The sequence below is a fragment of the Solanum tuberosum genome, unplaced genomic scaffold (assembly GCF_000226075.1).
Source record: "Solanum tuberosum cultivar DM 1-3 516 R44 unplaced genomic scaffold, SolTub_3.0 scf00255, whole genome shotgun sequence".
In the NCBI taxonomy this organism is placed as follows: Eukaryota; Viridiplantae; Streptophyta; class Magnoliopsida; order Solanales; family Solanaceae; genus Solanum; species Solanum tuberosum.
In genome coordinates, this window is record NW_006239184.1 from 258,887 (window position 1) to 267,687 (window position 8,801).

Sequence of the window (8,801 nt, forward strand, 5' to 3'; positions counted from 1 at the left end):
CATAAAAAGATTTGGATGCGCATATGTCAACTCTCCTAATCTTTTGAAATTTTGAAAGAAATTTGTGGGTGCGCAAAACACACCTCGCATGTACGTGTGATTGTGAGAGTCTTCCAGAATTATAGGAAGTATGAACGGAATGAAAGTTTATAAAACAGTAATAAATATACAATTTATGAAAAACAATAACAAATAAGTAGTTTATATCACATAAGCATGAAAAATGAAGCATTAGGCATATAAAATAAGCAAACAGGTAAGTATATATTAAAAATCATAATAATTAACCTAAGTCTGTTATGGTTAGAACCTATTAATTGCCCAGCAGAGTCGTCATTTCTGTTACGCCGTAATTTTACTATCTTTAGAAAAATTATTTTTTCTAAAAATGTTCTAATGATAAAACAATTTGAGAAAAATACTTAGAAAATAGTCGTCACTTAATTTTTTAAAGAAATTAAGAAAACTTAATTTAAGGACTCTAACAGATGAAGTCTTTAAAAATTAAGAAAAAATTGTTAAGATGTTCATATTTACGCTTCAAGAAGGTTTTTTAGGCATTTAAAGCGTCCGCTAACATGCGGTTATCCTACGACTTAGATTAAATATTTTGACTATTTTTTTTAAAAAATATAATAATTTACAATATTCAGTTAACTTTGAAAAAATAGTTAAATAACGAACATTTTTTATTCTTCAAGCTAAGGGAACTTTAATTGAAACATTTCAATTGAATTACAAATTATTAGAATTATAACAAATTTACACTAATTAAACATATTTGAATTGTTTTAAAAATAATAATTTGAATCAATTTGATATATTAAAGCTTAAGGACTATCTTAAATTAATTAAAAATGAAATGGAACCAAAGTTTTGACTAACTTTGAGAAAGTGACACAGTAAAGAAAAATATCTTTAATTAAAGTTATTAAAAATTGAGTAAAAAAAAGTTATTAATTAAATAGCATATCTTTTTAAGAAGAAATATACTTAATTAAAGATATAAAATTTTGACCGGTATACTAGACATAAAATAAATGAACACAGAAGATATTTTAAAGGTAAACCAACATAAAGAAAATAAATCATCTTTTGGAGATCTGAGTAAGTTAATTAACAACTCTAAAGTTAGAGTTAATAGAAAACAAAACAATAATTAATAATAATTAAATAATTTAGGAGAGTAAAGGAGAAGATGAATTTGGTCCCCCTTTTTGGGCCAATTTCGCTGGAATTTTTTGGGTTTTAACCCAATTTCCATTTTTGTATACACCTGATGTATATCAGTGTATATGATGTATATTTTCGCAAATCTGATGCACGTCACCCTGTATTTTAGCTTTTCGGACTTATGTTTCGCCTTAGCCATGTATTTCGCAATTTTGACATGTATATCAGTGTTCCTCACTATGTATATCAGTGTATACTTAGTGTATGCAGCCCACTTTTTGAGCTTTTGGAGACTCATGTTTCAATTTCCAACCAACATTTTGCCTTACCGGACCTGTTTGTCTGCTTCTCCTTCGTTCTAATGATGGATGATGGATGAGGTTGACTCGATAGAGAAGAATTGAGCCTATGGCTCAATTAAAAATGCAAAAGAGAGGAGAAAGAGTCCACCATGGACTCAAAAGGAGTTTTCACATGCAAACGAAGCAAAGGAAAAGAGTTAATACATAAACCAACTCGAGATAAACAGAAAAATACATTGATTTGTTGAAAAATATATACCAACTCAAAAGGGGACAAACTAACATCTGCTGCACGTAACCTTGTATTTCAGCTTCCCGGACTTACGTTTCGCCTTAGGCATGTATTTCGCAATTTTGATCTGTATATCAGTGTTCTTCGCTATGTATATCAGTATATACTTAGTGTATACAACCCATTTTTTGAGCTTTTGGAGACTCATGTTTCAATTTCCAACCAACATTTTCCCTTTAAGGACCTGTTTGTCTGCTTCTCCTTCGTTCTGATGATAGATGATGGATGAGGTTGACTCGATAAAGAAGAATTGAGTCTATGGCTCAATTAAAAATGCAATAGAGAGGAGAAAAAGTCCACCATGGACTCAAAAGGAGTTTTCACATGCATATGAAGCAAAGGAAAAGAGTTAATACATAAACCAACTCGAGATAAACAGAAAATACATTGATTTGTTGAAAAATATATACCAACTCAAAAGGGAATAAATGCTAATAAATTAACATACAGTCACACTAGTGGGAATCATACAGAGGCACATTGGAGGGCAACAACTTTAAAGAAATAACTAGGAGGGCAAAAAAGTCACTCAAAATTAATTAATTAATATGTTAACTAACAACATGTATACTACACTAGTCCACATATTAAGACCATGATTAAACAAAACTAATTATTAAGACTATGCAAATTTACTTAAAACAACTATTGTTAAAAATTGTAACCTTATGTCACTAAATTTTATTCAAAACACTAGAGAGATGTATACGACGACTAAATTAAAAGGCACGCGAAAAGAAGGTAAGGAACATCTTTCTTGACTTATTCGAGGTTGAACCACATTTACACGATAATACAGCTAACCACAAACTATAAAAAAGCATACCAAAATAAAAAATAAAAAATGAAAGCATAGAATTGAAAAAAAAACCAGTGACTAACATGTTATCATTAATACTCATTATTTGCCATATAAAACAAGTTCACCCTTCAAATGCTTGACGACTACCATGAAATAAGGAATTATTCGGTAAACATGTAAACCAAATACAAAGCCCTAAACAATTAATGGCGAACAACATTTTAAACGATTGTGAAGAGAGATGACCAATGCACGTGGTTTTAAAGAAACAATCACACCAGTTAAATGTTAATATTACTTAAATTCAATAAAGTATAACAGATAGGAATATATACTACAGATGCACAAACTTATAAGAAATCAAAACCTTTTAACACAACAAAACTTCATGGACATAAAGAGATTAAGAAATATGGGCAGGCCAGCATCTGATAAGATCAGAAAAGGAGGATAGGCAACGATTTTTTTTTAAAGAAAACAAGAGTTGGAGTGAGCTCAAATCTTAAAAAAAAAGAAAAAAAAAAGAATGACAAAAACTTACATTTTTATAAGTTCAATAAAAAATGGTAAGCATTTTCTCGACCAAAACTCAAGAAAATTGAAGACATGAACAAAACTCAAATAGTTCTCTAGAAGCGATAAGACAACAGAAAGATACGAGAAAACAGAGACAAACTAAGCTAATGGAACAAATGCAATCATACCACATGATGACTCTATTAGTTAACATAAAAAAAAAACTCAAACTTAAGTGGATAGCAACGCTAACAGTAATAAATCAGATGAAGAAATATTGATGCTTGAAGACATGTAAACGAAAAAGCTTCGATCCGGCAACATTTGAATAGCAAACGAAAGAGAAGACGAGATAAGCTAGAATAATGTAACACAAAATCAAACATACTAAAGCCAAAAATGGCAAAACGATATCAAGCCTGAGCCACATGGATCACTTAAACATACATGTATAGAATATACAAGCCACCATCACTAAAAATAGATTAATAGCAATGTAACAACAAAATAGTGACTTCACTATATCGAAACATCATGCCGAAATAGAAGGAGACGAAGAGAGCATTAATGAGGGAACATTACCTTCTCTGGAGCAGCGTTCTGGGATGACGAATTTGAAAGTAGCGATTTTCACACTTCAAAGTCTCAATACGAACGGTAAACCAAGAATTCCCAGGCAGAATCTAAGCAGCGAACTTCTCAAAACTTAGGATTAGAGAATCGCCTTAAAATTGAGTGTTGCCAAAGAAACAAGCTCTAAAACTTATCCCATTCACTTGAGTGTAGAGGGTTATTTATAAGGGAAAAATGGGGCGATTGGGTGGAAATCTGTTGGAAAAAATTCACACAAAATTTGAATCTTTTTTCGTTTCCAAGGAGAACAGTGAAAGGGATTTGAAAAATCCTGAAAATCGAGGAAAGGGAACAACGATTTGATCAATTAGGTTGCTATGGTTATGGGTTCTGCAGGGTAGTTGGACGAGATTTCCGAATTTGCTGAGATTTTTTGGGTTGCATCTGGAAGAGAAATAATGGGGTGGGGTCGGGCGTTTTGCTACTGAGTTCTCGCAAAGAAGAGTAGTAAGCGTCGCGTACTGGTATTGTATACGTGTATTGTGGGTTGTACGTATGTGAGTATTGTTGCTGTAAAAAGGAATGGGCTGGGTTATTTATTGGAAAGGGTTTTGGGCTTGGTATTAAAAGAATTGGGCTCAGATTTGGGTATGGAAATAGGAAGAATTGGGTAGTGGGAACAGACCCATTTTTTGGTATTTTAAAGGGTTAAGAATAGGATAAGCAATTGACTAAAAATTGCAACAAGACAAATTTTCATAAATTAATTAACGAGCTTCTTAATTTTAATGACATAAAATAATTAGTTCGATTGCAAAATAATTAATTTAATTACAACTAATTAACTTGAAATTATAACTATAACTTAGACTAAAGTAAATTAATAAGATATTTAACTAAGATGTAAAATCTTTTGTGATGATTTTTGAATATTTATAAAATATACTAATTATATACACAATTGTGTAAAACATATCTATTAACCTAAAATTATAAAAAGTGACAACTATTTGAAATAACTTGCAAAAAATATTTTTATTTTTTTTGAAATTGAAGAAGCTCGATAATTAATTTATATTGTGGAGGGTCAAAATTGGGTGTCAACAATTTTAATGAATCCTAAATTATTTCATTGTAACAAGAAAATAAAAAAATATCATTATTATTATGGAAAAATAAAAATAAAAATAAAACTTCAAGCACGTAATAAAAAATAGAATAACAAAAAAATACTAAGTGGAGATTCGAGATATTGAAGATGATTGATACACATGAACTAATTTTTTATTTTTTTTTGAAGAAACTCACAAGTCATAACTACAAGGAGACAACATTATTTTTATTTAACTATAGTTCTGATTAATAAAGGATTCTGATTGATAAATGGCTCAAATATTTAATTTTATTTCAACTTTCTAAAATAAAAGACTAACACACAAGATCAAGCCTCTTAACCACTTGAGTTACAACCATTTTGTTATAAGGGTGTCCTTTTAATTCTTTTATGTGTTATTTATTTTAAATATATATATATATATATAATATTTAGTAAAATAAAAAAATTCGACAAATCTTCCAAAGAACAAGGCCTTTTTCGAATAAGCCAATTCATTTTGGACCCTGCAGATCCTCTCTTTTCTTGTTTAAAGATTAGCCCCCTGGCTTTGTGTTTTCACATCGAGAATTGTTTGCAGATGAAGAGATGTCAAAGGGGAAATCGTGTCACGTAACATGCATCAACGTAAATCCACCCTGATCGCTCTTAACCATGTTGATAATCTCATCACTGGTATAACAAAGGAATACAAATACATGTTGCATTTTGTGTATACTCACTTTCCTATCAATGCTTCAAGTACCGGAGGTAACAAGTCCACTGAGATCCGTAACTTCCTCAGTGAGCAGAGGGTTTAGGAATAAAGTGGACATGCATGCTAGATGGAGTAATAGATGTTTGATCTGAAAAGGCTAAGGATGAGCTTGTATTGGATTGATGGAAATGACACTGTCCAGTGGTATAAATTCACAAAAAAGTGTCTTTAGTTCAGTAAGTTATAAACTAAAGTAGAATTATAGTCTTCAAGTTGAGGGAAACTCGAAGACTTTGGAACACACACCTTGGGAGGGAGGTTTGGGAAGCAACACTATCTGAAGCTAAAGCTATGCTCACAGAAATTCAATGATTCACAAGCAACAACTTATTGAGTTTAGCAAGGTGTGAATGAGAAAGAAAAAGAGAAAATAGAAAGTGGAAGAACCAATGAAAGTGGGGGAACTAATTTTGGAGGGAAAATGAAAAGTCATTACAAAGTGCAAATGAAAAGTCATTTTTACCATATTGGTAGAAGAAAGGAAATTGTTGTCCTTATATTAAAAAACACTTCCTTTAGTTCTTAAAGGGTTAAGAAGAAGTTGCCCCCTCGCGCTGTCGGCCTCGGCTTTGGATTTGGATTTGGCAAATGATGTGATTGATTGATAATATTTTTTGGACAAAATTTATTTAATCAATCTTGTTAATTCATTTATTTTCTCTTACAAATTAATTCAGAATGTTAGTTAAATAACATAATTAATTTCACAACGAATTATTTGAAATTCGCGCGTAATGGTAAATTCGTTTGAAAGGATTTGCTTCTTCCAAAAAGTCGTTACTTTTCCCAAAAGACATAACGTTCTGGAAAAAATGGGTCTGAACAGATTTGTTTGAACAGACGCGTTCCTTGCTGCTAATGGCTATAAATAAGAGATCATTTTCATTTTTCAAACACTGACTTTTTTTTTCTCTCTGCATACATTTTCTTACATAAACAAAATTGTCGATCGACTGAGTCTGTGTGTGCTCTTGTTGCTGTTCTTGTGTTCGCTGAAGGTATTAAAGTTTGAGGTACCGCTATTTCTTTAACATGTTAATCTGTTTTATCTTGGGAGGAATTAATCTGCAATCTCGAGTACAGTGAGGGGATTAAATTTCTTAAGAAAACACAGTGGTTTTTGTGGACTCGAATTAAAAATCATTCTGTCTATTTCATCTTTTTCTGTTTCTATATTTGTGACTAACCTGAATATAAGAAATAACAATCTTAAGAAATTTTAAATCTTTGTATTTGAAGTTTCTGGAGATTAAAACCTTTATGGTTTTCTACTCTGTTTGAATTTTTAAAATTCATTCGAGTAACGATTAAAAGAACATAAAAACTTTATCGCTATATCAGAAACAGTCTGTGTAAGAATTTATTATTTACAATTAGTATTTCACATACTAAAATTGTCTGCCATTTGTGATAGAAAATGACTAATTCAAGTCAAGGAAATGCTGGAACAGTAAGTGTTGCAACAACATCGGTTGCACACAATCGTTCAACTGCCGCCCTAGCACCGACTGAGAAACCTACAAAGTTTTCTGGAGTCGACTTCAAGAGATGGCAGCAAAAGATGTTCTTCTATCTGACTACGTTGAGTCTGTAGAGGTTCATTAATGAGAATATTCTTGTTATGTAGGATGAAACTCCGCCTGAAGAACGATTCTTGGTAATAGAAGCATGGACACATTCTGAGTTTTTGTGTAAAAATTATATTCTGAGTGGCATGCAGGATGATCTTTACAATGTGTACAGTAATGTCAAAACCTCAAAAGAACTTTGGGATGCTTTAGAAAAGAAGTAAAAAACAAAGGATGCCGGAATGAAGAAGTTCATTGTGGCAAAGTTTCTGGACTATAAGATGATAGACAGTAAGACCGTCGTCACCCAAGTTCAAGAATTGCAGGTCTTAATCAATGATCTCCTTGCTGAAGGTATAAATTTATTTAATACCTATGCTGGAAATATTAAGTCTATTCTTAATACTCATATAATCTTTAATGTAGTATTGGTTGTGAATGATGATTTTCAAGTGGCTGCCATTATTGAGAAGTTACCTCCATTGTGGAAGGACTTCAAAAACTACTTGAAACATAAACGCAAGGAGATGACTGTTGAAGATCTCATGGTAGGACTGAGAATCGAAGAGGATAACAAGGCCGCAGAAAAGAGGTCACGTGGTAATTCAACAACATCTGAAGTAAATATTGTTGAAGAAGATCCCACAAAATCAAAGAAAAGAAAGAAAGCATTTGGTCCAAAAAGCAATCCTCCTAAGAAGAAATTCAATGGAAGCTGCTTCAATTGTAGCAAACGTGGTCATAAGGCTACTGAATGTCGGGGTCTCAAGAAGGACAAGAAGAATGATCAAGCAAATTTGGCTGAATCCAAATGAAAGATAGACGATCTTTGTGCAATGCTTTCAGAATGCAACTTGGTTGGAAATCCAAGAGAGTGGTGAATAGATTCTGGTGCCTCATGCCATGTTTGTGCCAACAAAGAATTATTTTCATCATATAGTCCAGCACCTACATACGAGAAGTTGTTTATGGCAAACTCCGCTGTTGCAAAGGTGGAAGGAACATGCAAAGTCCTCTTAAAGATGACATCGGGCAAGGTGGTGACTTTGAACAGGTCTCGTATGTTCCGGAATTGCAAAAGAACTTAGTTTCGATACCAGTTCTGACTAAGAACGGATTCAAATGTGTATTTATTTCTGATAAAGTTGTAGTGAGTAGGAATGAAATGTATATAGGAAAATGTTACCTCATTGAGGGCCTCTTTAAACTCAATGTAATTGCAGTTGATATGATAAAAATTCTGCTTCTTCTTACTTGCTTGAGTCTATATGTTTATGGCATGAACGTTTGGGACATGTTAATAACAAAACCTTGTGAAAACTGATTAACTTAAATGTTTTTGCCTAAATTTAAGTGCAATAAATCAAAATGTCAAGTTTGCATTGAATCTAAGTATGCTAAGCATCCTTATAAGTCTGTTGAAAGGAATTCATATCCCTTAGAACTGATTCACACGGACATTTGTGACATGAAGTCAACACCAACACGTGGTGGGAAAAAGTATTTCATCACTTTAATTGACGATTGCACTAGATATTGTTATGTCTATTTGCTAAATGGCAAGGATGAATCAATAGATGCATTTAGACAATATAAAACTGAAGTTGAAAATCAGTTGGATAGAAAGATCAAAATGATCAGAAGTGATAGAGGTGGAGAATATTGTTACGACCCGAGAGCACCCCCTAGTCGTAACCGGCGTAC